Below are 27,851 nucleotides of genomic sequence, written 5' to 3' on the forward strand. Positions count from 1 at the left end.
GTCACCCTAGCTACTATTAATGCAGCAAAACCAATGCAGTTAAGAGAGTGAGTTTTGTGCTTCCCCAAGCACGCCGCATTCCTCACCCCTCCCTCCCAGGCTTGCGCTAATCAGCTGTATGGTGGCGGAAGTGCTGGAGGGAGGGGGGAGAAGCAGGACACCGCAGCCAGCTCAGGGGAGATGGAGGCGGAGCGGAGGTGAGCTGGTGCGGGGCGGGGCGTGGAGCTGTCGGTGGGTGCTCAGCCTCCACCAATTTTTCCTATGCTCCGGCAGCTCTTGTTTTTTGTTTTTGTTTTTTCCTCCACCGCCGGCTCTTGGTTTTTTTGTTTTTGTTTTTGCCCTCCTCCCCCCCCACGCGTCCCGATATTTCACATCTCTCATCTGGTCACCCTAGCTACTATTAATGCAGAAAACCAATGCAGTTAAGAGAGTGAGCTGGATTCTGTCTCTTCTTGTATAACATGAACAGAACTGGTTGCTTAGGCCTCAGTCCTACAAGGTGATGAGTGCTCCTTTGTGATGTGCTCTGTGCACCAAAGTTATTTAGGCACCTAAAGATGCAGATAGGTGTATTTAGGTGCCTAGCTCCCAATAGATGTTAGGTGGTAGGTGCTTTTGAAATCCAACTAGGTGACTAGCTGCAGCTTTAGGTGCCTAAATCCCTTTTAAAAATCTGTCCCTAATCTCCTACTGGAGCCGTGGGAGTTGAGGGTGTTAAGAACTTTTTTAGGAGAGCTCTGTATTTTGCAGGATCAAGTTCCAGTCAGACCCATCTGTGCAAACCCACTGAAGGCAAAGAGGCTGCACAGTTGTCACTGAGTGCCTAGGTATAAATGAAGACATAATTTGCACTGAAGAAGCTTTATTATTGATGAAGAAGCATGAGAAAGAAAGAACCCAGTCTGACTCTCTCAGAGGCTACAGTGAGTTTGTAGGGTTAGCAGTTAAGAATGTTTTTTTTAAGCTGGAGCACGTCTATCCATGAACTGAGATAAAATAGACCTTTTACTCTACAGTGGCATTTTTACTCATCTACTTCTGAGTAAAATTGTACTTCAGAATTTTTTATAATGATTTACTCTTTGTAATTAGTCAGAGTGACTAGAATATGTTCTCTAGTACACTGGAGTTTTCCTTTAAGCTAACACCCTCTACTGTTCATTCCTGTATGTTATGCATAAATAAAATCTAGCCACGATGGAACAGGCTCAGTGACTTGCATGAAGTGCTGTTGTCCCCTGAATTGTTATTGCCTTGCAAAGGGACTTTTTTTTTTTAAACTGAACTCTCGTAATTAATCTTTTGAAGGCTAATAGCCCTCCTGTAGGGCAGTGATCAGTGAGCTGAGCAGCTCTGTGTGAATTCTTTAGGAAAAGTAGCATGAAATGGCATGGTTTTTAAGTAGTTCTAGTTTAGAATACAATCTTAGGGCTTGTTCCTGAGAAGTGCTGATCATCCACAGCTCATAGTGAAGTCCAGTTAAATAGGAGTTTGCTTTATTTTAAATTCTTAGCAAGGGTTGGATCCAACTCCCATTTTAGTCAGTGGAAAGACTCCATGTGCCTACAGTCCTACCACCTGCTTTGATTTTATTCCTCCTGCAATATGTATTCAAGCACTTAACTTCTGGCTGCTGAAGATTAGAAGCACCCACTCTTGAAACCACAGGGCCAGATCCTTGGCTGGCATGAATCAGTATAACTCCATTGACTTTGGTGTAGCAGTCAGCCACTTATGAAGCTGAGGATCTGGCTCACAATTTCCTTTTATCAAAGCAGTTGATAGTTACATGGAGTCTAGTTGTGAATGATGATTGTTTGTGTAAATTATAGGGATCCAAGCCCATTTTAAAAGATTTTGTGAGAATTTTTCCTTCTCCTCCATCCTCAGTGAATTAAAATGATCCAGATGAATGAGTTATGGATAGGAATCTGTATTGGCATATAACATAGGCTTGTGGGCTTTGAGTGATTAGGTACCCCTGAACGGCAGAACCTGCATACAAATCTCTCCCTCTCTCTCTCTCTCAAAGTGCTTATACAGTGCTACAGCCACATGTATCTGTCTGTACCATTCACACTGAGAGTGAAGTTGTGGAGAAGGTGAGGAAAATGGAATTTCCTGAAAACCAAAACTTTGTTTTATAGCTGGTGTGGCACGAGGGAACAGGCACTAAAAACTATGGAACTGTTAGTTTGTGAGGTTCTTTGCATACATATCTCCCCTGGAGAGTTAGCATAGAGCAGGCCACCGCTTCCCACAGCTCCCATTGGCCAGGAACCGCAAACCACGGTTGCTGGGAGTGGCTGTACCTGCGGACGCTCAGGTAAACAAAGCGTCTCGCGGCCCGCCAGGGGCTTACCCTGAACAAGCCGCGAACCAAATTTGGTAACCCCCGGGCTTAGAGCAAAGGCAGCAGCTTCAAGAGAAAGGTGTTTCCAGTGGACTGAATAGGGGACTGGGCAGCAAGACCAATGAGTTTTAATCTCACCTACGACAGTGATTCACAGTGTAGTCTATGACCAGTAAACTTTCAGTGCGAGTACCTACACCAGGGGTAGGCAACCTATGGCAGGTGTCCCGAAGGCGGCACGCGAGCCGATTTTCAGTGGCACTCACACTGCCCAGGTCCTGGCCACCAGTCCAGGGGGCTCTGCATTTGAATTTAATTTTAAATGAAGCTTCTTAAACATTTTGAAACCTTATTTACTTTACATACAACAATAGTTTAGTTATATATTATAGACTTATAGAAAGAGACCTTCTAAACATTAAAATGTATTACTGGCACACGAAACCTTAAATTAGAGTGAATAAATGAAGATTCGGCACACCACTTCTGAAAGGTTGCCGACCCCTGACCTACACTGTTGCCTCTTTCTCTACATCTGTAGAGAAAAACAAGTAGAATACTACTTCCTACCTATTGCCTGTCAGTGTGGTGTGAAGCTCCATTAATTATTGTATGAAAAGCACTATATCAATGCTTAGTGTTGCTGAAGTGGGAACTGCACAATATAGTACAGTGGCCTCCTGGCCTGAAGCTTTCAGTTTTGAGACAAACCCCCTCTCCCTTGGAACAGAGATCTGAAGGTTTTAGGGTTGCCCCTGTTGAACCTTTCTAGGAAAATGAAAAGTTTGCTCTAGGCAATGTGTGGGAAAATAATGACCTTTCCATAGAAAGAATTTCCCCTTACAACCATTCTCATCATTAGACTAAAGCCAGAGTCAAGATCAGCCAACTTGCCCAGTAAGTCTAGGAGGCAGCGTTTTTTCTTCCCAGCATAGGCAGGTGCAGTTGAGATTAATCCTTATCAGCTAAACATGCTTTCCGCAGGACTAGCCTTTTGTGTTCTTTCATGTCACCCCCCCCCTCCCGGTCAAGCTCTTTTCAAACTCACTAGGTTTACATGTGGTTCTTACTTTTGTTTACTGTCCAACATACTTTTGTTAACTGGGGTTCCTCTCTGTTTAAAGCACAGCACTGCCCTGAGAAATCTCTCTCCCCAGAGGTAGCTGCACTGCCATTTCTTTGACTTACCAAAGGTATCAGAAGATTATCAGCAATCTCATTGCAAGCTGCTAATCCAGAGCTCTGTACCACAACACCACAGTGGCTTATTCTGCCCCCACATCTGAATGTGATAATACCATGATTAGAGAGAGAATAAGCAAAATGAGGGCATTTTCTGGGGAAAAAATCCAATTCACAGAAAGACAGGGAAAAGTATGAAGTAAGGAGCTGATGCAATTGTTTTGAAAGGCAGCAGATGGTTTCTTATACAGTAGTTGATCACTAGTGTAATTTAATACAGTAGTACATTTGAGGCAGCTTCTTAATTTCAGTACATGCAGTACATTTTAAAAAGGCATTCTAGCACCTTTAGTATGGCAAGTTCACATCATCCAATTTCTGTAGCTTTTTGGGGGGTGGTTGGTCATTTCATATAGTGGTTATATTCCAAGTGCTCTGTGTGTTTAATCGGACTGTATGACACCGCAGTCAGATTGTTGCTGTCACAGACTATAAAGCCAGAAGGGATCATTGTTGTACTTCATGCTCTGTTTGTGGGAATCAAATAAATGTAAGTATTGTCATGTAATCAATAGTAGGGAATTTTAGGCACTAGAGTAAGATTGTGCTATTTATTTAGGTGTTGAGTGCTCTGTATCTGTTATTTTTAAATTTAACTTAAACTTTCTGATGGCTCTGATCTAAATCAGTTCAATTTCTTATTAGTGACAAATAATCTCCATCCTGAGCGTCACACATGTACAGCTTAAAATAAAATGGGATTGGCTAAAACAAAACGGAAGGATCCTGTCCACTTTCTATTTCCTCTTTGCTCAGTGACTGGCATACATCACAGCTTTCTGTTTTAATGCTGAGATGGGTTATTGTAATGTTTGCTAATGAGGTGAATACAGCAGGTGACTACTTGGATTTATTAACCCGCTTTAGCTTTCCAATATAAGTTCTTATTTGAGTTCCTCCCAGATTTAGTGCAGTATTTATAGGAAGCATTAGGGACCTGCCATTCATATATGCAGATATTTCTGTCAGGACACTAACCAACTAGTAGTCTGTTGTTGTTACTGTTGGAGCCAAGGAAAGGAATTTATGAGTTCATGAAGGAGATCATTTTAATCTGTGATTAGCAACATTTGACTACGGATTGTCAACTGGATTTTCCAAGACTCATTAGTGAGGCTTGGTGCTGACAGTGATTGTCTTCATAAAACATGATGGATTGGAGCGTTAGGGAAAAAGCTTTTATACTTGCTCTGTTTCTTTCTTCTTCTGCTTTTGTGGTAATGGACCACCCGTTAAGTGGATTAAATTAAATGCTGATTTATTCTGTTTGGAGCAGTCCTACTCTGTGCCTCTCCACACACCTCAGACCTGACTGGCATGTTGCTGAAAACCTCCTAGAGTATCAGGATGGGTGTCCTTGCAGAGAGAGAGGTAGGTTTGTCACGAACAGCAAGTTATGAAATAAACATGCTCCTGGGGTGCTGTAGTAACAGCAGAGGCTCTTTTTGTGTTGATAGGAGAGGTACAGTAGTCATAGATTGTAGTGTTGTTAGAAATCACCATTGTTAACCCATCGGGGTGATATTTGTTTGTCATTGCTGACCTCTCCAGAGACTACGTTTTCCTCATTCCCCTTCTGAAAACTCCACAAGTTAAAGCCTCATTCTCCTCTGTGGGGAACTGTTGGGAGTCAAATTGGCTTCAAATTGTGAAGTCTGAGGATCCACAGGGAAATCTCTGTGGGCATCTGCAAGGACTCTCACCACCTCTGTATGGTTCACTGGGCCTCCTGCCCCCTGGCTCTATGAATCACTCAGGAGATTGGAAGGTGTAGGCTAACCACTACCTGCTCTTTGTGGGGAGGGTCAAAAGCTGGGGAGTAGGATGAGCAGCATTAACTCCTGTACAGATCTTTGCTTGGGAATGTGCCAAACTGGGAGGGGAACATGCTGTCTGGGGATTTTGAAGGGGAGAATATTGGGAACAGTGAGTGAATACTGGGAGCATCCACTCACTGTTCCCAGTATTCTCCCCTTCAAAATCCACAGACACACACTGCCGGGAGGTACCCCCAGGGTCTGAGGGTAGGAGTGTATGTCATGTCTGCAGATTCAGGTCCCTGTGTGCCCTTCTGCTTGTACTGTACTTTGCTTCCCTTTGTACTGAGTATCGGAGGGAAGCACAGAGCCACAAAGAAACAGGAAAACTCTTCTTTACTTCTCTCCTGCTCTCCCTTAGGGAGGGCACGAGGGGAAGCGGTTCCGAGCCAAGACACTCTCCCCCTAGTCACTAAGCACCCCTGAAAAGCCATAGAATGAAAGCCGGAGACAAGGAAGATACTCATGTTTACAGCATGGCAGCGCAGACCATTGTATTAGGCCACAGGGCAGACGCCTTTCTCTGTCCTTAGTGGAATGTGTCTGGAAAAATCTCAGCAGAACCCACCCATAAAAACTCCCCATGGACTACAGTAGGAGGAATTCATTGTGCAGTCACATTGCCCTTACCACCACGCTGACGTGGCTTACAAAAGCCAAATTGAACTCAAGGGAGGCAGTATAGGAGCCCTATTCCCAGCTCTGCCACCCACCTGCTGTGTGGTCCTGGGCAAGTCACTTCACCTCCATTTCCCCATCTGTAAGAGAGGATAATAAAACCTACCTTCTATTGTAATGTGCTGTGAGATGTACAGATGAGAAGTGTTATCAGAAGTTATGTCAGGAATTAGGGCTTGCAGCTGAACTGGGGACTAGCTAGCTCCACCTCCCTAGTGAGCAACAGAGGGCTCACAGCTGAATCACCTGCCTGGCCAGACCACCCGATAGGATGGAGGAACCAGCAGATGGGCTCTTAAACCCAGCAGATGAAGCTGAGGGTTGCTCAGTGCTGATTTCTGCAGCTGTGATTGCTCCTGTGCCTGCCCTGCTCAGTTTCTAGCTCTGCCCGCACCCTGGTCTGTGATCACTTCTTCGTCTTATTTACTGCCTTGAAAAGATTCCAAAAGGCTTGATTGTGATATCCCTATTTGAAAATGGGACTTTTAAAAACCTTTAAAGGTGCTTTTTAAAATTTCAAAGTAAAGTTTAAAAATTATGCAACCATTTTTTCCCTTCCCACTTCCTCTCAGCCTTCAAGCTATCCATTCAACTAGGTGCTGTGTGTTCCTCATGCAGAAACAAGCACAGGTTTTGCATTCTTAAATACCAACATCTGAGTAGCATAAAATTAATAAGTAAAATATTACAATTTCTGTCAGCCTTTAGGCAAAAATGAGATTTTCTTTCACCAGTCAACTAGATCTCCATTTCATTTGACATCTCACCTGAAAATCTATCTTAACTCTGTAACTGTGTTATTCAATCCCTCAAAATTTGTGGGGAATTTTTATGGTATTTTTTTCCTGAATAAAAAAGAATTAAATTTTCTGCTGTGTAGTGGCTGAAGCTTTTCCTCTATTATTGTGAGACAGTACCAAAAAAAAAAAAAAAAGCATTGCTGAAACTTTCCCTGAAAATAACAAACATGGTGATGCATTAAAGAAATCCATATTTTGGTTCTTGTATCAGTAACGACCAGAGTATTTCCTGCAACTGTCATTTTGATCGGGGCTGGCCCTAGACCAAATGGCGCCCCTGGCAAGGAGCATCTTCGGTGCCTTCTCCGCATTTGTTAAACTTTTGAATACCTTATTTTTTATTGCATTTGTAGCCAATTTCACAAGTTGGATGCATGATTTACATGCATGCTTTATCCCGGTCATATAAGACGATAAATTTGTACGCTAGGATCTGTAAATATATGAGCCTGGCGCCTCCCAAGTCCTACATCCCAGGTGGTTGCCTGTGTCGCGGGTCCCTAAATCCAGCCCTGATTTTGATGATTGTTTGAATGAAAAGAAAACAGGGTTGTTTATAAGCCACTTATGTAGTGCAAATGTGTGTGGTGTGGGGCGGGGGGCAGATGTGTGTGTGTCAGTTCTCAAAGAGAGCATTGACCAGTGTATAATTATGAGCATAAAAACCATTTGTTATTTTTTTTTAAATGGCACACTTTTTTTGTTTAATATTTTGCACCTTTCCACCCTGAGCACCTCCCATATCCCTTCCCACTCCTCTGAGCTCTTCCCCTGGCTCTTTCTTAACAGCTCCCTTTTTCTCCATCACCCAACAAAGACTTCATTCTTTCTGCCACCCTCATGCTCACAAAAGCCCCCTAATCAGTATTCTTCAAGCTCCTTTCCTTCCCGCCCTTCCCTTCAAAAACTCACCCCCTCCCTCACTTATTCTATGAACTATTCTTTGTACAATAACCATGCACCACTTAGTGTTTGCTCTCCATTCCATTGTATACTGCTATGTCTCCTCACGTTGTAAACTCCTTGAAGCAGAAACTTCTTATTTGCTTTGCTGAACATTGCTCTGCAAACTGGTGGTGCTATAGAAATAATATGATAATACATCTGAGCGCTTACGTGAAAGTTCCTGATCTATGACTGCACGAGATTATTCTTATGCAAATATCTCTTTTTGTGTTGGCAGTATGTGTCAGCAATAGCACCACACAGCATTAGATGCTTAAAATACATTTTCTGAAAACATAGCCTACAGTGGCTTGTATTGTTTGACTACTTTTAAAATGAATGACTTCAAGAGTTACGAAAAGATTTTAAATTATGCCTTATAGGCCCAATCCTGTGCCCACTCAAATCAATAGGATATTTTCCATTGACTTCAATGGGAACAGGATCGAGCTGCTGTTCATTTGCTATTTTTTGCAAAGCTTTGTAAACTCATATTTTCCTTTGAAATTACACAGTATTTCCATATGCCTTTTGTAAACAGAAACTGCATATTGTCCTGCTCCCTAAGGGTTTAATCTTGTGAAAAGCCAAGTACTTTCAGCTCCCACTGCAGTTGAGGGCGTTTAACACCTCATAGGATCAGGCTGTAGTGGAGCTGTGCAAAAACTCTGTCCTTTAGGTTCCTGGTAATCTTTTTGCTTTGCATTTCTGTGTTTGAACAGACCCACAATCTCAACACAAAATTCAGTGGAACCCACTAAGTGACACTTGGCTTCCAAACGATAACGCTGCTGTCCAAGGTTCACTGAAAGGAGTGTGAATGTTGGCGGTCATTTAGGAAAATCTGGCCAGGTTTTAGACTTGATAATGCAACCAGATGAGCTTCCTTGGCTTTGGATTTTAGTTCAATTATTTTAGAGGGCTGTGCGTGCTCATGGTAAGCAATCTAACTGGGGCAATCAGAAGAAAAAGGTCAAAGTGCCAGTGCAAACATTGAAAAGAACTGCAACCATTAACATGATACACTCTTCTGCAACACATCTTGTTTGTTTTGTAGCCATAGCAGATCTGCCAGAGTAATTTGCATGATTTTAAATGTTCCTTACTGCAGATGTGTGTGGGCAAATCCCCAGCTGGTGTAAATCAGCATAGCCCTGTTGATTTCTCTGGAGCTACATCAGTTTAAACCAGGTGAGAATTTGGAACTCAGTGTAATAAACAAGAAGGCCTTCTTAAAAGGGTAAACTATTACTTCTTGGACATATTGCAGATTATTTCTTTAATCACCTAAAAGATATAGGGGAAGACTTTAAAGGGCACAAATTACAGGTAAGCACCTAATTCCCATTGAAAGTTGATGGTAGTTAAATATCTAACTTCCATATGTGTCCTTGAAAATTTTCCCTAGAGACAGATTCTGCTATCACATTGTTTTTACACTGTGACACTACTGATTTCAATGGCATTACTTGTGATTCACACCACTGCCAGTGGGAGAAGGATCAGTTCACTGTACACAGATGTCTGACATTAAAAATTGGTCCTAAAACCCATCTGGTGTGGAAGCACACTTTCCCAGTTTAGATTTGATGTCCATTTCCCACCTGCGGCCTGATCAGTACCCAATGAAATTAATGTGAGCTGTTGGAGGAAGTGCTATTTTGTAACATTCACTTCAATGGGCACTGAATTTTCTTCTTCGTCACAGAAGAATTGTACAATCAAACCAACCCCATACTGAATCAATGGACCAAATTCATCTCCAGTAAGTCATTTAAGATTTTATTGGAGATTAATTTAGCTTTAAGAAGTTTATCTATTTTCTCCTCAGAGATAGCTACATGAACAAGTCACATCACATGTTTCAAGAAGGCTCAAATATAATTCTTGGTATCCTTGTACAATTCACTGAAATAATCTTTTCGTTGGTGAGGTATTTACAGAGAGAAAATGTATTTGAGTTGGAGTTATTCTTTGTCCTTTCAGCAAGTCATGGAACCATACTGTTCAGTGCGTTACTCCTTTTAGTTTCAGATTAATCTTTTCAGACAAGTTGTTGCTATAGTTGCAATTGTTTCTCCTTGAATCAATCAAATTTGAAAGCTATTTTCACTATTCTTCCACAAAACACTGGAGTTGATCAGTAATTACCTCTCACTGCTAACTATATTTTATAGAGTATAATGAAGCAACCTGGATTCAGGAAATAAGTAGTGCCCTCTGATTGGCTGTCATTAACCATCATACCAAGATTGTTTGGAAAGAGAACTCAATGCCAAATTGCAATTTACCAACCTCAGCCATCTTGGTTGTAGCCATCATAATGAAATTATGATTTTATATGCACAGTATATTGGCAAAAGTGTTTTATTTCACATTTTCACTCAAAAATACAGCGCTGATTTTGATCAATTAAAAATAAAATGACCATGGGACAGAGATCAAGCTTTGAAAATTTCAACCTAGAGGGTGACTGTGAAACACCTGAGCATCTATAAATAGAAGGTTATAATGGAAACTGTTTTGGAAACTTAACTATCATGGCCACTACCCAAGTGCCAATGTATTGAAGTTTATTATCATTGGTGTTATGAAGTTCCAATGGCATCTCCTTCCATCAGCAAGTTAGCAGCTAGGGTGACCAGACATCCCAATATTAGGGGCTTTGTTTTACATATGCCCCTCCCCCACAAAAAGAGCAAGTGTGAAAAATCGGGGCAATCTGGTCACCCTATTAGCAACAGAACTGATACAAATGTCTCTCTGGGAATCAAGGTTATATAGTAAAATGTGGGCCTCTCCTTTGTGATTATGAGCACGTCACTTTTATGACTCTGATTTGCAGCCATGCCTCCTCATCCTGTGATTGTATCGGTTTTCCCTGTGCCAGGCCAGGATTTGGAAGCATCAAGGAGTCGGAGTGGGATTCAGTAGGTGGCACTCTTCCTTTTAAGTCAGTAAACAGCCAGTGCCCTGACATGGAATTAGGAGGTGCTTTGCTGCTGGAGCAGCTGCCTTTCAGCTGAGCTGTAAAAACAAGTTCTGGACTATTTGTGCTCCCAATCCCATAACACTTTTCATAAGCATGGGGATTAACCTCCGTTTTCTGGCCAAATTCCGATTTGGATATTAACACTTTACCTCCCTGCAGTTTCAGTTGGATCTAATATTTGATATAGTTTTCTTTACTACATTATTGCGTAATTTGTGTTTTCTGTGTGGTATTATATAGCTCCCTCTTGTCTCTCTGAAGTTGGCCTGGTTTCAGTTGTTGGTGAAGTGATGACTATATTATCCTTTCCCTTTCCTCCTTTGAAGTAATGTTTGTACAGCACTGTCAGATCATTGAAGAAAAAGTGGGGCAGACGGGCCAAGTATTAAGATTATTATTAGGGTAAAGGCTCAAGTGGAATCCTAAAACTTGTCCTTGAACCCAGGTGCTCCAATTAGTAACTTTAGGACTTGCTATTTGGGTCTATAAGTCACCACTGAAGTCAAATGTAAATCATGTGATTGAAATTAGAAGAAGAAGCCATGTTTCAGTTCTGGGGCATATCTGTGCTTACAAGCATTTTTTGTATGGCTTACTACAGCAGCAAATAGATCAACTCCAACATCATCATCTTTTAACTAGTTAATTTTTCAGACCTCTAAAAGGGGACAAGCTCTCTTGCTCACAGATCTATGCGGCAGAGCCCAGGTTCCATTGCTTGGAATGACAGCAACTGGCCCAGCTGGGATAAGTAACACAGGTGGGCTGTGTGTGTTGGGGGCACTCCCTTTCTGAGGTTTTGAGAATTTCTATTAGGTAAAAGTATCCAAAAGAATTTAGGCCCACAGAAGTGCAATAGGATATACCATTATTTGTATTACTGTAGTGCGCAGGAGCCTCATTCCTGGAGCAGGACCCCATTGTCCTAGGCGCTATATGAACATGAACAAAAAGACAGTTCCTGCCTCATAAAGTTTGCAAAGTAAGTATAAGACTGTCTTAAGAGACAACAGATGGATAGAGACAGACTAATGGGATAGGATTGGGCCCTTATTCCTAAACCACTAAAACAGTCTTTGGTAAGTGTCATATTTTGGAATGCAGTCCAGACCAGTAAGGGGCTGTCACCACCTCCCCAGTAATTTTGGGTGCCTTATATGCTCTGCTGCTGTGGCTCACAGCTGAGACACCAACAGCCAGCAGACAAGCATGCAGTTCCATGAGTATCTGTGCTGTGCAGCCTGGTTCAGCTCTCTGACCCCAGCAACCTACCTACAATACAACAGCCCCACCCTGGTTTTCCCCAGCCTTGGTAATTGCTTGCTGGGTGACCCTAACACACTCCCAGTCCTGAATTTCCCCCAAACTGTTTGTCCTGATGTGTTCAGCCCTCTCCTGGACCACTCAGAGAAATAATAAGGTTTGTTTGTTCCTTTAAAGAGACAATACCCAGCAGCTTGCCACATTAACTGGAGTTAACAATTACTTCAGTTCACACACAGCACTGAGTTGGTTTAGATTAAAATAAAATGAGTTTATCAACAACAGGACATAAGTGATGCAAACTAAAAGAAATAAAGGTAAAGATGGTGTACAAGAGTTTGCCGGGGCTCGACCCTCTCCGGTGCGGCGGGGAGCCACACCGGCTCACTACCCACTGCTGCTTGGGTACTTTGTCCGGCTGCAGCGTCTCCCTCGGCAGCCCTTGCGGTCCTGGAAGACACAGTAAGCCCGACCCTGGCTCAGGGCGGGCACCAATGCTATGTCAGGGCTCAGGCCCTCAGTCAGGGCTGAGCAGCAAGCAGGAGTATTTAGCCCAGGCCCTAGGTCAGGACGGGGCAACAAACACTGAGTCAGGAACTCAGGCCCTCAGTCAGGGTTGAGCAACAATAGTACAAGTATTTAAGCCCAGGCCCTAGGTCAGGGCGGGGCAGCAAACGCTGAGTCAGAGGCTCAGATCCTCAGTCAGGGCTGAGCAACACAATAGTAGGCCCAAGCCTCAAAAGGCCTGGGAGGGGGGAGACTGCCACCCACGGGTTGGGTGGCAGGGGGGTCGCAGGCCCTCCCACTCCACTGCGTCCCAGCCCGGGGCCCTAGCAGCGGCAGAAGGCCTGCTGCTTAGTCAGTGGGGATCCTGGCCGCAACACACTGACATAGGCTCTGGCAGTGCTGCAGCCAGACTGGGGTCGGCTACCCCCGGGCTACTTCCACACTCCCCCTCGGGGCCTACCTGGGGGCTGGTGTCGGCCTCGGGGAGATCCTGGACCATGGGTTCGTCAGGCCAGGGATCGTTCGGCAGGCCCGGCGGCTCCTCCGGGTAGCGGGCGCAGGGCAGGCCCGGCGGCTCCTCTGGGTAGTGGGCGCAGGGCAGGCCCGGCAATTCCTGGTGGCTGCCCCGGGCCGCAGAGGTTTCCCAGCCCCGAGCTAGGCTGGAGACGTCTGGTCTCTCCGGCGGTTGGGGCCTGACTGAGCTCTGAGGGCGAGCCTTTGTACTTCTGGGTTGCCGCCTGACCCCCTGAGGGGTGGGCTCAGAGCTCCCTAGCTCCACCCACTCCGGCCTCCGGATGGGCTCTTCCCCCTCCGGGGCGGCGGGGAGCCACACCGCCTCACTACAGATGGTTACAAGTAAATAAAAGTGAAAACACACATCTAAAAGTCTAAATGTATCTAGCAAGGCACAGTCTTTGTCTAAGATGGTTTTGCTCACCAATTACTTTGTCCGGCATTGCTGACTGTTCCTCAGTGAGCACCTTCCACAGAAGTACGAGGGATGCTGATTTCCCTTGTCATCTTAGATGTTCCTTATTTTCCCAAAGAATTGTCTTTGTTCTCAAACGTAGTAAGCCCCCCACCATGGGATTCAGTCTCTTGTGTGTCTCTGGGGTACAGGAGCCATGTTAATTCTCTGTAACTCAAGTTCAGGTGCAAGACAACCCCCACTGGTTTGTTTGATAGTTTTATTTATGGCTAATACGTAAATTGAGGTAAATGCACATTCCTTTATCTAGGACAGACCTGCTTATCACCTTTACCTAAGCTAGGCTATCTTCTTACAATTAGTCTGTCTCTATCCATCTGTTGTCTCTTAAGATAGTCTTATACTTAGAATGTAAGCTTTATGAGGCAGGGACTGTCTTTTTGTTCTGTGTTCATGCAGCGCCTAGGACAGCAGAGTGGGGACTATCCAGCTTATTTCACTGAATGCAGCATGTACGGTTACCCGCCTTGTGGGTAAGTGGCATGTGTGGATGCTGTACAAGCAGTTCATGGCCCTCAGAGACACAGTACTTGCTCTTGATACCGGAGTGGTTGAACTGGAGGATCTAAAGGAGACTGTGAGGTACTGAGATGAGACTTTTAGGGACACAATAGAATGGTCCCACCCCTAGTCTGACAGCTTGTATACTGTTAAGTCTTCGGGAAGGAGAACAGCAAGCTGAAGAGGAGGGAAACAGTCACATAGTTGGGACCCTCCTTCCAGTTCATGTCATGATATCCTCTTGCATGGAGGATATCCCTTCTGGGGAGGGAACCCCAGGAAGAGGCAGGTATTAGTAATGTGGGATTGGATTATTAGAAATATAGATAGTTGGGTTTGTGATGACTGTGAGAACAGCACGGTAAATACCTACGAATTTTGCACCTTGCAGGATCTCACAAGAGAGCTAGACAGACTTAAGTGCAGTGCTGGAGAGGAACTGATGGTTGTGGTACATGTAGGTACCAGTGACATAGGGAAAGGTAGGATAGAGGTCCTGGAGGCCAAATTAGGGTTGCTAGGATAGAGATTAAAGTTCAGGATCCCCATGGTAGCATTCTCTGAAATGCTTTCAGTTCCATGCACAGGGCTAGGAAGATGGGCAGACTTGCAAGATCTTGATGCATAGATGAGACCATGGTGTAGGGAGGAGTGTTTAGGGTTATTGGGAACTGGGGAACCTTTTGGGAAAGGAGGAGCCTAGACAGGAAGTATGGGCTTCACCTAAACCAAATTGGAACCAAATTGCTGGGATGTAAAATTAAAAAGGTTGCAGAGGATTTGTTAAATTAAGGGCTGGGGGAAAGCTAACCGATGCGGAGGAGCACACTGTTCAGGAGACATCCTTTAGGGATGAAATTATTAAAGGGGCAACTCTATATCCTGATAAGGAGGGTAGGAGAGAAGTTGGTAAAGTACAGTGCTCTGACTCTGAAATGATTAGGGGCATGGAACAGCTTCCATATGAGGAGACTGGGACTGTTCAGCTTGGGGAAAAAGAGATGACTAAGGGGGATAAGATAGAGGTCAATAAAATCATGAATGGTATGGAGAAAGTGAATAATGAAGTGCTATTTAACCCTTCATGTAACAGAAGAAAGAGGGTGAAATTAATAGGCAGCAGGTTTAAAACAAACAAAAAGAAGTATTTCTTCACACACCGCACAGTCAAACTGTAGAACTTGTTGCCATGGGATATTGTGGAGGTCAAAACTACAACTGGATTCAAAAAAGAATTAGATAAGTTCCTGGAGGATAGGTCCATCAATGGCTATTAGCCAAGATGGTTAAGGATGCAACCCCATGCTTCTGGTGTCCCTGAGCCTCTGACTGCCAGAAGCTGGAACTGGACGACAGGGGACGGATCACTCAATAATTGCCCTGTTCTGTTCATTCCCTCTGAAGCACCTGACATTGGCCACTGTCGAAAGAATGGATACTAGGCTATATGGACCATTGGTATGACCCAATATGACCATTCTTATGTTCTTATAGCAGAGTAGCCCTTTCTGTTCATGTACTCTGTGGCACGCTGGTCTGGTGCCAAAATAGGGATGTGCATGCCATCTCTCACCCCAGAGCAGTTTGGGAACCTTGTTACTGCAAATCCATCCACTACGCCCTGCACATTACTGAGAGTCACAGTCCTGCATAGCAGGAAATGACTAATGGACCTGCTCACTTGCATGATAATGGCCCTTCTGTGGATTTTCCAACTCCAAAATGATTTCCTACTGATTGGTATCAATCCAGTGTTGCAAATTTCTGGAGTATGATTCTCCACTGTCAGTGCAGCTCTCATTCTGTTGTCCAGGCACTGGAAGGCTGGGATGAGCGCTGCACACATATCCAGGAATGTGGCATTTTGCATCTGAAAGTTCTGCAGCCATTGCTTGTCGTACCAAGCCTGCATTATGATGCAATCCCACCGGGCAGTGCTAGTTTCTCAGACCCAGAAGTGGAGCTCCACCTTTTGCAGCTGCTCCATGAACACCACCAACAAACTTGAATTGTTTTTCACGATGTCCTTTTTTAAACTGTCCTCAAAGAAACCATCATGTCCCCCATTGCTGCAGTAATTCCCACAGGTCTGCAAATACAGAAGAATTGTGCATCCTGTATTTGTAACATTCATGAGAATAGTGCAGAGCTCTGTGGACTCTATGCTTCTGTCAGAGATGATGGAGACAGAAAAGTGCTGTGTGGGTTTGTAGGATTTTATGGTGCAGAAATTATGGGATATGGATGCCATTATGGGATGGAGAAAGTTGCATGCTGGGTACCTGATCTCTGCTCCCAGAGATCCCTGGGTGAGTCACTTCGATCTCACAATTCGTTGCAAAAATCTCCCAAAGGGCATTGTGCCGGATGGTGGCTCATGGCACACTGGGATACCTACCTGTAGTGCACCGCACTTCGCATCAACACAAGCAATCCTGATGGGTACATGCAGTGCCAATGCTCAGCACACACCTGAGTGATTATACAAACATGAAAGTGTCTCCCATATTGTAAGTCTGGCTGATGTCCACGCTACCCTCCTTCTGTCAGTGGTGAGTGTCCTCACCAGGAAAGAAAAAAAATTAAAATATATGGAGATATACCTATCTCATAGAACTGAAAGGGACCTTGAAAGGTCATTGAGTCCAGTCCCCTGCTTTCACTAGCAGGACTAAGTACTGTCCCTGACAGTTTCCCCCCTGATCCCTAAATGGCCCCCTCAAGGATTGAGTTCACGGTTCTGGGTTTAGCAGGCCCATGCTCAAACCACTGAGCTAACTTTTGAAGTGATAATGAGAGTGGCCCATTTCAGACAGTTGACAAGAAGGTGTGAGTAACAGTAGGAGGAAATTAGTCAACCTTCTTGTCAATTTTGTCAACAACCTTCTTGTCAACTGTCTGAAATGGGCCACTCTCATTATCACTTCAAAAGTTATTTTTCCTCCCTTGGTATCCTGCTGTTAATTGATTTTTCTTGTTAGACTGACCTCATACTTGGTAAGGCAAGTCACATCTTTTCATGTATTCATACCTGCTCCTATATGTTCCACTCCACTCTGATGAAGTGGGTTCTAGCCCATGAAAGCTTATGCCCAAATAAATTTGTTAGTCTCTAAGGTGCCACAAGGATTCCTTGTTGTTTTTGCTGATACAGACTAACCCGGCTGCTACTCTGAAAATTGTCTTATCAGTAAGAGGGAGGGATACTGTAGTTACTGACTGACAACTGTACAGTTATGTCTCTTTTACCTGCACTCTGGTTGAATATTGCCCTCAGAACTCCACATCCATGTGTCTATAACTAACATGGCTGCCTCAGCTTTTTACATGCTTATGTTCTCCTCACTCACCCCCCACCCAGAACAGCTCTGACTTTACCTCAGCTTCCTTAGCAGCAGCCCTGATGAAAGGCAAATCCAGTCCCTTTCTCCAATTCCTCTTTTTTCAAATAATTTCAAATGGGATAAATCCTCATTTTCAGGCAAGGTGGAAGAGGAAGGTGAGAAGAAAATTTGGAACATTTAAAATAAGAAGTAGGACTGAGTGGACTTGCAGGCTCTAAAATTTTACATTGTTTTATTTTTGAATGCGGGTTTTTTTGTACAAAATATACTCATGTTGGCGCTGGAAGTTAATCTTCCCAATGCAGCAGGAGGGTTGTGAAGTATAGAGGTGGGAGCCTTTATAGTAGGGCTGTCGATTAATGGCAGTTAACTCACGTAATTTACTCAAAAAAATTAATCGCAGTTAAAAAAATTAATTGTGTTTAATCGCTGTTTTAATCACACTGTTAAACAATAGAATACCAATTGGAATTTATTAAATATTTTGGATGTTTTTGTACATTTTCATATATATAGTATTCTGTATTGTAATTGAAATCAAAGTGTATATTATTTTTATTACAAATATTTGCACTGTAAAAATGATAAACAAAAGAAATAGTATTTTCCAATTCACCTCATACAGATACTGTAGTTCAATCTCTTTATCATGAAAGTGCAACTTACAAATGTAGATTTTTTTTTGTTACATAACTGCACTCAAAAACAAAACAATGTAAAACTTCAGAGCCCACAAGTCCACTCAGTCTTACTTCTTGGTCAGCCAATCGCTAAGACAAACAAGTTTGTTTACATTTTCGGAAGATAATGCTGCCCACTTCTTGTTTACAATGTCACCAGAAAGTGAGAACAGATATTTGCGCACTTTTGTAGCCGGCATTGCAAGGTATTTACATGCCAGATATGCTAAACATTCGTATGCCCCTTCATGCTTTGGCCACCATTCCAGAGGACATGCTTCCATGCTGATGACACTCGTTAAAAAAATAATGTGTTAATTACATTTGTGACTGAACTATTTGGGGGGAAATTGTAGGTCCCCTACTCTGTTTTACCTGCATTCTGTCATATATTTCGTGTTATAGCAGTCTTGGCTGATAACCTAGCACATGTTGTTCATTTTAAGAACACTTTCACTACAGATTTGACAAAACGCAAAGAAGGTACCAGTGTAAGATTTCTAAATGACCTATGAAGGGAAAAATTGGGTTTGTTTAGTTTGGAAAAGAGAAGACTGAGAGGGGACATGATAGCAGTTTTCAGGTATCTATAAGGGTGTCATAAGGAGGAGGGAAAAAACTTGTTCATCTTAGCCTCTAAGGTTAGAACAAGAAGCAATGGGTTTAAACTGCAGCAAGGGAGGTTTAGGTTGGACATTAGGGAAAAGTTCCTAACTGTCAGGGTGGTTAAACACTGGAATAAATTGCCTCGGGAGGTTGTGGCATCTTCATCTCTGGAGATATTTAAAAGTAGGTTAGATAAATGTCTATCAGGGATGGTCTCTAGACAGTATTTGGTCCTGCCATGAGGGCAGGGGACTGGACTCGATGACCTCTCGAGTTCCCTTCCAGTCCTAGAATCTATGAATCTATAAAGATAGCTACAGCACTCGATCCAAGATTTAAGAATCTGAAGTGTCTTCCAAAATCTGAGCGGGATAAGTGTGGAGCATGCTTTCAGAAGTCTTTAAAGTGCAACACACTGATGCAGAAACTACAGAACCCAAACCACCAAAAAAGAAAATCAACCTTCTGCTGGTGGCATCTGACTCAGATAATGAAAATGAACATGCATCAATCTGCATTGCTTTGTACTGTTATCAAGCAGAACCCATCATCAGCATGGATGCATGTCCTCTGGAATGGTGGTTGAAGCATGGAGGGACATATGAATCTTTAGCTCATCTGGCACATAAATATAGAATTATAGAATATCAGAGTTGGAAGGGACCTCAGGAGGTCATCTAGTCCAACCCCCTGCTCAAATCAGGTCAAATCCCCAACTAAATCATCCCAGCCAGGGCTTTGTCAAGCCTGATCTTAAAAACCTCTAAAGAAGGAGATTCCACCACCTCCCTAGGTAACCCATTCCAGTGCTTCACCACCCTCCTAGTGAAAAAGTTTTTCCTAATATCCAACCTAAACCTCCCCCACTGCAACAATATCTTCCGACACCGGCTACAACAGTGCCATCAGAACACCTGTTCTCACTTTCAGGTGATACTGTAAACAAGAAGCGGGCAGCATTATCGCCTGCAAATGTAAACAAACCTCTTTGTCTGAGCGATTGGCTGAACAAGAAGTAGGACTGAGTGGACTTGCAGGCTCTAAAATTTTACATTGTTTTATTTTTGAATGCGGGTTTTTTTGTACATAATTCTACATTTGTAAGTTTAACTTTCATGATAAAGAGATTGCACTACAGTATTTGTATTAGGTGAATTGAAAAATATTATTTCTTTTGTTTTTTTTAACAGTGCAAATACTTGTAATAAAAAATAAATATAAAGTATTCTGAGTTGTAATTGAAATCAATATATTTGAAAATGTAGAAAACATCCAAAAATATTTAAATAAATGGTATTATATTATTGTTTAACGGTGTGATTAATCACACGATTAATCGCAATTAGTTCTTTAAATTGTGCCCTGCCCCAGAAAGTGCAATAAAGGTGAGTCGTCCAAGCAGACCAGAGAGGCTTTATGAAGCACAGCCAATCAGGAAGAAGTTGCAGGGAGCAGCCAATCCAGGCCTGGCAAGCTTAGATAAAAGGGAGCTGCAGGGCAGAGAAGGTGAGTTGCTGCTGGGAGCCCAGGGAGTAAGGACTCCGTCCATGGAGGGCAGAGAGAACTGTAAGCACTTTGGACAGAGCAGTGGCTGGTTCTTGGGACTGAGCAGCTGAGTGCCCTGAGGAGAGGGCAAAGAAGGTTCTGGGGCCATGGGGTAGTGGCCCAGGAAAATAGAGCAACATTGACAGAGGTTACAGAGGAGCAGCAGGAAGATTCTATTTATCAGGGTCCTGGGGTTGGGACCTAGAGTAGTGGGCTGGCCTGGGTTCCCCCCCCCCCCCGCCACTTGCCACTGGGGAAGTGGCTGGACTGTTTCCAGAAGGGGGAAATACAGATGATGAACTAGCCAGAAGGCTGAATCACAAAGAGGATGGTGTGGTTCTGGGAGGTGAGAGAGGAGCCATAGGTGGGAGCAAAGACAGAGTGCCAGTGTGCAGACTGTGGATGTGGGCATCAGCCTCGAGCTAATCCCCAGCACTATCAGGAGGAGGTGTCCAGTCTGGCAGTGAGGGCTGCACCCTGTTACAAGGCCATAATATTGAAAACTACCAACATAAAACCTTGTAAATAGGTAAATACTGTTAAGGCATACTGGATGTGCACATATGGATATTTAGTGTTTCAGCCATTTTTTAAAAAGGCAAATTTTGGAATGAAAAAATATGAATTCACGGAACTTAATAACAAACGTTGTACAGTGCATGGAATGAGTAATGTTAAAGTCTATGTATATGTAAGTGACATAGAGTCCAAGTATTCCAACAATAGAAGATGCATTACTAACTTTTACAAAGTGAGAATACTTGAGACAGAGGACCCAGTCTTACAGCCCTTACTCACAGAATTAGTTCCTTGTGTGAGTAAGGGCTGCACGATCAGGCCGAGAATTTGGGTTAGAAATGTAACTTGGCATGTGGATATATTTTTAATGACTTATTATTATTGGCCCAGATTTTCAAAGGGCTAGTAATTTTGGATGTCTCCATTCTTGGGTACCCAACCTGAGGTACCTTTAAAATGGTGGTTGTTCAGAACTCTGAAAATATTGCCCCTTTAAAGTGTCTTCAGCAGGGCAGCCAAGAATGTGGACAAGGGGGATCCAGTGGACATAGTGTACTTAGATTTCCAGAAAGCCTTTGACAAGGTCCCTCACCAAAGGCTCTTATGTAAATTAAGTTGTCATGGGATAAGAGGAAAGATCCTTTCATGGATTGAGAACTGGTTAAAAGACAGGGAACAAAGGGTAGGAATAAATGGTAAATTTTCAGAATGGAGAGGGGTAACTAGTGGTGTTCCCCAAGGGTCAGTTCTAGGACCAATCCTATTCAACTTATTCATAAATGATCTGGAGAAAGGGGTAAAAAGTGAGGTGGCACAGTTTGTAGATGATCCTAAACTGCTCAAGATAGTTAAGACCAAAGCAGACTGTGAAGAACTTCAAAAAGATCTCACAAAACTAAGTGATTGGGCAACAAAATGGCAAATGACATTTAATGTGGATAAATGTAAAGTAATGCACATTGGGAAAAATAATCCCAACTATACATACAATATGATGGGGGCTAATTTAGCTACAATTAATCAGGAAAAAGATCTTGGCGTCATCGTGGATAGTTCTCTGAAGACGTCCACGCAGTGTGCAGCGGCAGTCAAAAAAGCAAACAGGATGCTAGGAATCATTAAAACGGGGATAGAGAATAAGACAGAGAAAATCTTATTGCCCTTATATAAATCCATGGTACACCCACATCTTGAATACTGCGTACAGATGTGGTCTCCTCATTTCAAAAAAGATATACTGGCATTAGAAAAGGTTCAGAGAAGGGCAACTAAAATGATTAGGAGTTTGGAACAGGTCCCATATGAGGAGAGATTAAAGAGGCTAGGACTTTTCAGCTTGGAAAAGAGGAGACTAAGGGGGGATATGATAGAGGTATATAAAATCATGAGTGATGTGAAGAAAGGGAATAAGGAAAAGTTATTTACTTGTTCCCATAATGTAAGAACTAGGGGCCACCAAATGAAATTAATGGGCAGCAGGTTTAAAACAAATAAAAGGAAGTTCTTCTTCACCAGCACACAGTCAACTTGTGGAACTCCTTGCCTGAGGAGGTTGTGAAGGCTAGGACTATAACAGGGTTTAAAAGAGAACCTCCATGAATTTATCCAGTTAAGTCCATTAATGGCTATTAGCCAGGATGAGTAAGGAATGGTGTCCCTACCCTTGTTTGTTAGAGGGTGGTTATGGTCGGGAAGAGAGAGATCACTTGATCATTACCTGTTAGATTCACTCCCTCTGGGGCACCTGGCATTGGCCACTGTCAGTAGACAGGATACTGGGCTGGATGGACCTTTGGTCTGACCCAGTATGGCCATTCTTATGTTCTTAATGGAGGGATCCAAAATGAACAGCCTCCTTTCAATATCTTGTTCGTTATTATTGTAGAGTCTAGGATCAGGGCCTCATTATATTAGGTGCTGTACAGACAAATAAAAAAGAAGACAGTCCCTGCCCCAAAGAGCCTACAATCTCATATTAGAAAGAATGCAACAGGTAGATGAAACAAGCAAATGGGTGTAGGTAGGAGGACAAGGTAATGAAAGAACAGAGTTTAGCAGAAAACAAGAAGTCTCAAAATACATTATTCTATGCTTTACAATATTTTCTTTTTTTTTAACCACTTCATTTTAACTAGGCGTTCATATTTAATTCTCTCTTTTTCTTTTTTTGGTCCAGAGAGCACAAGCAGAGCAGACTTAATATTAATCCTCTGAAGATACTGCTCTGTTCCTATAGACACAGACATTTTACTCTGAATCTAGTAACACACAATTTCCTCAGAATGAAGGACTCATATGAACCACTGAGTCAGAGGACAATGTCCAGATTAACCAGGATGTTACCACCTGAAACAAATTTTCTAGCTGAGATTTTATTAAGGTTTTGGTTGAGGTAAAGAAATCTTTTTGCCTCCCACACAGGCACAATATAAAATCTTTTAACAAAAATCTTTGACAGAGCTGGTCAGACTATACAAGATACTCCTACGGGCACTCTAGCCATCTGCCTGCTCACTTCACTTATTGCAGATTCTGCATGAACCAAGATGTTGAAGATTAAAGGCCAAAGATCTTTATAAAATCCAACCAATCCATTAATAGTGTCTGTCAGAGAAATCATAATCTCCTTCAGAACCCTCTAGAACAGTGGTTCCCAAACTGGAGTTCGTGAACCCCTGGGGGTTCACAAAATGTTACAGGGGGTTCTTGGGAAAAAATTCCCTAATGGAGGACAGAGCTGTCCCTAGGGACCCCGGGCAGCATGGGGCCAGCAGCCTGGAGCCCCTGAGCTTTCAAGAGCTAAGCAGATCAAAGCAAGCCTATCTATCACACTGAGGAGATTTAAACTTCAAGACTCCTTATAAGAAATGGAAAGGGAGGTGGATATTTTTTGCTGATTTTATAATTAAATAGGCAGCTAGTATTGTTTTTAAAATTATTATGAAGAACAAGTTTAAGCTTTGTTGTAACATGCGTTGTTTGCCTGGACTGCTCAAGACCTGAATGCTTGTGGAAGGAGGAACTCTTTGAGTTGGCTTCTTAAATACCTTCATGCTGTTTCACATCTGATACTCCTTGATGAAACATAGGAGCCTTTTCTTATAACAGGCTTATTCAAAGTGATACAAGCTATGAAAGTGAGATCTTGGAAGAGTGTTGCTGTTTTCATAATGTATTAACAATACTGTTATGATAAATAATAATTAATAATAGTGTGGAATAAGCATGTCATAAAAACAAATTTTATATTTCCAAGATCACTGCTTTTATAATTTATACTCAGGTAAAGGAGAAAATCCCTGGAAATATTCATTTTTAGAAGCGGGTTCGCGAAACTTGACATTTTAGTGAAAGGGGTTCACAGGTTGTTAAAGTTTGGGAACCACTGCTCTAGAAACACTTGGGATCCATTAACCTCTTAACGTGGACTATCCAAACAGTAAGAATAGGTGCAACCCAACCTCAAACCACAGAAGGCAATGGTCATTTTATGACATGGGCAGAATTTACTCTTGCCCATCTCTAATCTAAGTTCAAACAACCATCCTGGATCCAGTTTTGGGTTGGCCAATCTCCTTTATTACAGGTAGGATGCAAACAGAACAGCAATGGTACTTTTTCAGCTATCCCTCTTAGCTTCATGCTTTACCAAATTTCCTGTTGGGGCCTCTAATATCTAAATTAGTGCAGCAGTGTTATCCTATGAATCATCAGTAATACATGTAAGATCAGGCCTTGTTCTTTATTAAATCATGGATGATTTTACACTTACTCTGCATTCACCAGCATGAATTTTTGAATAGTACCTTTGTCTACCAACACTCCCAAGCTCCTGAGAGCAAACTGTAGGCTAACACTTAAGCCTTAACTCCAGTAATGCTGGTTACAATACCAATCACTTACAAGATACTACCAGGAGGAGTGGTATGGAAAGAAAAGATGCTCTTTGTATATTTTATGCCCCAGGCTTCTGGAACTGCCCTCATATTAATCCAGAATAGCCTGAGTCTGTTGACCTTGGCTTGACATGCTGAAACAACCATCTGTTTGCTAGAGCTTTTGGAAAGGGCTGAAGGGTTTAAGTAAGGTATCATTTAGGATGTAGGTGGTATTTTTGTTTTTGCTACTTAAATTATTGGATGGTTAACTTAATCTCATTGTGTGTTGGGGCTTTGTTATGATGCTGGGCAGTTAGTCTTTGTTATTTAAAATAAGTGTCAGGGTACCTAGAGCTGTGGGTAGCAGTCTCCTTTTATTTAAATCATAATGAATAAACAAATGGGGTCCCTAGTGTACGTGGCACATCCTTATGTTCAGTCCATTTGAATTAAGATTCTCTAGGAAGTTGCAGCTGACACCCATGCAGCTGTGCCGAAGCCTATTTCAGTGGTGAATTGAGCGGCTTTTGTCAACTCCTTTTCCAACCTGAACGTTAGTTGTATGGAGTTTTTGTACTTAATGTTCTGATCGTTTGTTACCAGCTCTCAAAGTAGTTTTGAATGTCTCTGACAGGAAGTTGCAGAACCAGCGTTTATAGAGGAGCATGAAAGCCTGCCGGCCACTCAAACATGAAAACCTAAACACTTGCAAAGTCAAGGCGGCGGAGGGGCTCCTTTTAGGATTTCAGCAAGAGTGCCAAGTCTTCAGGGAAACCCGTACTCAGCTCCGGGGCTGAACTCTCTTCTTAGCAGACAGAGCGTGGAAGTAGCTTCAGTGCGCGGGCTTTCCTGTCGCGTCAGACAGTCACAGAAACTTTGCAAAGGGGGAGTGTGGGCCCCATGCCGCAGCTTCCCCTTGAGCTGGGGGCGAGACGCCCTCTCCAAGCAGCCCCAGCCCTCAGGGCCGGGATCGCAGGAGTTTGTAGCCATGGGGGAGGGGAGAATCAGCCAGAGCGTGGTTCAATTAATTTCTGACCCCCCCGGACACCCGCTCCACTCCCACCTCAGAGGCCTCCTCCCGCGCCCCAGCTCCGCACGCTAAGCCGGGGGGGAGGGACTCGCTTCTCCCGGCCTAGGGGAGTTGCTGCTGGCGGAGAGCAGCGCGCAGCAGCCCCGGCGGGTTGGCTGGGCCCGGGCAGCGCGCTCCGGCTCTGCTCTGCGCTCCCGCGGCCGATTAAAGAGCAGGGACGTGAGCGCCGAGCCGGGATTGGCGGGGCGGGGCAGAGGGGAGGGAGGCTGGGGTTGCGGCTGGGAGCCGGCTTTCTCTCCCCGCCTGGAGCTGTCCGCCGCCCCCGGTGCTGACCCGGAGCCGGGCGCCTCAGGGAGCCCCCGCAGCCTCGGAGCTTGAGGGCAGCGCGGCGAGCCCCGCGCCCGGCATGGGCTGTTGTGGCGAGACTGCGAGCCTCCCGCCTACCCGGCTTCGCAGGCTTCGCGGCGGGGCTGTCATGGGAGCAGCGCGGCGGCGGGCGCTGTGAGCCGGGACCGGGCAGCTGCGCGGGATGGCGGCGGCGGGGCTCGCTCAGCGCGGGAGCGACTGAGGCTCTGCTGCCCGGGCACCGCGGGGCTGCCGCGCCTCTCTCCGCCCCGCCGCGCGCGGGGAGATGGTGACACGCGGAGCCCCTGTGCGCCGGCCGGACACCCCCAGGTAGGAGCTCCGCGCAGAGACCCCTCTGAGGGGGTGTGTGTGTGAGAGCTCTGTGTGTGGGTATTTGTGTGTGAGCTCTCTGTGTGTGTGTGTGTGTGTGAGAGAGAGAGAGAGAGAGAGAGCGCTCTGTGTGTGTATGAGAGCTGTGTGTGTGTGTGTGTGAGAGAGAGAGAGCTATTTGTGTGTGTGAGCTGTGTGTGTATGAGAGCTCTGTGAGTGTGTATTTATTTGTGTGTGTGTGTGAGCTCTGTATGTGTACAAATTGCCCCCTGCCTTTCCTAAGCAGCAATGGCGAGGCGGCGGCTCCCCGGCTGAGCACGCTCCCTCTGCCCTGCACTGGAAAGCCCCGGGCACGGCTGTGCTGTGGGGGGCTCACTCCGGCAGGGCACTTCGATCGTGGCGAGGTGCTAACAGCTGGGGCTGGTTCACCCTCCCCTCGGGGTGGCCACAGCTGTGCCTCGCACAAACCAATTGCTTGACAGTCTGATCCTTGGAAAGAACTTAACAGGATAGTAAAACCCTCGAGCTTCTTGTTCGTTTAGCCGGGTTTACTCCTGGGCTCGCTCTGTAATCTTAATGCGCCAAGCACTGGGGCTGCCACGCGGGGCTCTTCCTCAGCCTCCTCTCCGAGCAGCTCGCTCCCTGCCCCAGCAGCCGCCAGCTCCGCGCCTGCTCTCTGCGCCCCAAGGTTTGAATAGCCCACACGGGATCTTGCAGCGCCTTGCGCTTGCCCCTGCGCCTCTAACTTTCCATGGGACTTCTAGGCCACATGTAAAGTACAGTATTTGGATAATCGCGCGCGTGTATAAATGAATCAGATTTGATCCAAATGGTTTCCAGGTCCTCCTTCAGCTTTCCCATCTCTGAACAGCTATTGAGTGCTAGTCAAACCTGCCCTGAGGATGAATGCTTCGGATGGCAGCCTGCAAGGTGCAAAGTGCATGCAGTATTGGGTGGGAATCTGGTCTCATCACCCCTTCCTTAGGATGAGTAGTAGCTTACTTTGCAAATAGTCCTATTGAAATGAAGGGGCCTGTTGCTTTCCATAGGAGGTGAGGGCACAGAGCACCTTAGGGGATAAGGCCCTGTTTTTTGTTTGTTTGATTTTTAATGAAGTGAACTATTTTTCCTAGGGAGTGCAGTTTTATCCCCATGCAATTCTGGTTTTCATTATGCTCAACAATAATGTCTTAAAAGCAAATGCAAATGAGACCTAATGAAAAAGACTCCAAACTCAAACCCTTGCCCTGCAAAATGAACTCTGTCTTCCTCTCTCTCTTTCTCTCTAAAAATAAACTGTGGAAGAGGTTTTGAAAGTTTTGTCATTGACTTTAGTGGGAGCAGGAACACCTTAAAGCTAAACATAATAGTAAATGTAAAACAAACACCCCCACCCAAATAAAAACAAACAAAAAACACATATCCCTCTAACTTTCCTTTTAAGGACCCAAAACTGGATTTGAATTCTTCACCCCATTACCTGAATTG

Source organism: Terrapene carolina, unplaced genomic scaffold, assembly GCF_002925995.2.
Source record: "Terrapene carolina triunguis isolate 2854851 unplaced genomic scaffold, T_m_triunguis-2.0 Scaffold23, whole genome shotgun sequence".
NCBI classification, from domain to species: Eukaryota; Metazoa; Chordata; order Testudines; family Emydidae; genus Terrapene; species Terrapene triunguis.